General features: G+C 46.6%; 1 protein-coding gene across 8 annotated transcripts in view; it reads left to right on the plus strand.

Annotated features, from left to right (window-relative positions):
* Positions 1-57: 57 nt before the first annotated feature.
* NCOR1 (nuclear receptor corepressor 1) overlaps positions 58-2050 on the plus strand; it is a 98204-nt gene continuing 96211 nt past the window's right edge. For 3 of the 8 annotated variants that reach the window (XM_025214859.1, XM_025214862.1, XM_025214863.1), the window contains exon 1: positions 60-482. The gene's annotated coding sequence lies outside the window, so the exon portion shown is untranslated. Of the gene's footprint in view, positions 483-2050 lie in introns of all 8 variants that reach the window. The other 5 variants (XM_025214858.1, XM_025214860.1, XM_025214861.1 and 2 more) reach the window with 4 other exon arrangements.

Below are 2050 nucleotides of genomic sequence, written 5' to 3' on the forward strand. Positions count from 1 at the left end.
CAGCGCCATCGCGCCGGGCCCGGAAGGGACCGCCCGCTCCGGCCGGAAACGGGGCCCGCGGCACAAAGGTTCCGGGCTCCCGCCCCGCACGTGCAGGAAGCCCCGTGGTGCGAGCGAGCGGGCGGGGCGCGGCGCAGCAAACCGACCCCAGCAGCCACGCGCTCCTTGCAGCGCTCGTTTTCCCCCCAGGGGCCGCCGGGCCTTCCCCCCCGCGAAGATTTGTGCTGGGTTCAGCTTCGCTTGGGAGGCGTCGCAGCCCACCTCGTGAAGCCCAACGGGGATGGCAGGCCGCAAACACGTCAGGGCGATAACGGGGTTCGGTCTGCGACTTGAGGCCGTCTAAAACAACATGTTCTTTCTCAACATGTCATTGATTTAAAATGCGTTGTCACAAAGTCAACAGCCCTCCTGGAGAATCTCCTGGCTGAAGCTGGCAGATAAGGACGATTGATATGGGGGGGTATCTGAAAGGAAAATGACAGGTGAGATGTTAAAAGTGTCACTAACGCAGGCAAACAGGAGCCATTCGTCACTAGGGAGAGACGCATGGGAAAAACGCAGAACAATCAATACAAATGAAACGTGGGAGTGTCACACCCTAGATTTGGCAGGCAGACTTCTCTGGTTTTATTCCTCCCCTTCCCTACACCTGCACAGCAGTTATAGACTCTCAGACAATGCGGGAAGGGACCCTCAGAGCTCACATCCAGTCCAAGCCCTGCTCCAAGCACGACCAGCCCCAACTACATCGTCCCAGGCAAGGCTTTGTCTTAGGGAGGTGGTGCTCTCCCCTACCCTGGGGGTCTTCAAGAGGAGGTTAGATAGGCATCTGGCTGGGGTCACCTGAACCCAGCCCTCTTTCCTGCCTACGCAGGGGGTCGGACTCGATGATCTATTGAGGTCCCTTCCGACCCTAACATCTATGAATCTATGAACCCGGGGCTTCAAAACCTCCAAGGATGGAGAGTCCACCACCTCTCTCGGGACCCTTTTCTAATATTTTACTACCCTCCTAGTGAGAGAGTTTTTCCTAATATCCAGCCTCAACTTTCCTTGAGGCAACTTAGGCCCATTGCTCCTTGTTCTGTCAAAAACCCAACCGGGGCCACAAACTGAGACTAAAGACCACTTGCCCACACCTGGATTTGAACTCCCTGCCTTAAAGTTACTTACCTATTGCACACAGTAAAATACTTGGGGCACCTTCCAAAATTTAAATGCATTTGCAGGGCTTCTTTCATTGGGAAAAACGGTTTTAAGGTCGTTTTTCCCCAGCAGGATGTGGCTCCCCTTGCTTCAGCAAAACACCACAAATTTCTCACTCATGATTATTCCCATTCATTCCAGTCTTCCCAACCTGCCTGCTTTGCTCTTTGGGGTTTGTTTGTTTGTTTAAAATATATTGTTTGCTATGATATGGTGTAAAGCTCCCTTTCCCGAGGCATATTGCATGCGTGGCACTTCAAGAACTTTACCTTGTGCTCCTTCCCAGACCGGCAATGATGCCTCTCTCACCAGTGACAATAACAGCAGCAAAACAACAACAACAACAACAATTGTTCTTGTTTTGCTGTTTTTCTTATTGATACTACTGATATTATTATTATTATGAAGGACCTAATTGACATGTTCTTTTGTTATTATTATTATTGTTATTATAAGGGGACTAATTGACATGTTCTTTTGTTATGATTGATTCTATTATTATTATTATTATGAAGGCCCTAATTGACATGTTCTTTTATTATTATTATTATTATTATTATTATGAAGGCCCTAATTGACATGTTCTTTTGTTATTATTATTATTATTATCATCATTATGAGGGGCCTAATTGACATGTTCTTTTGTTATTATTGACACTATTATTATTATGAGGGGCCTAATTGACATGTTCTTTTGTTACTGTTGTTATTATTATGATTATTAAGGGCCTAATTAACACGTTCTTTTGTTATTATTGACAACATTATTATTATTATTATATGATGATGATGATGATGATGAGGGGCCTAATTGACACGTTGTTTTGCACAGGCTACAAGCGAA

Source organism: Alligator sinensis, unplaced genomic scaffold, assembly GCF_000455745.1.
Source record: "Alligator sinensis unplaced genomic scaffold, ASM45574v1 scaffold1801_1, whole genome shotgun sequence".
In the NCBI taxonomy this organism is placed as follows: Eukaryota; Metazoa; Chordata; order Crocodylia; family Alligatoridae; genus Alligator; species Alligator sinensis.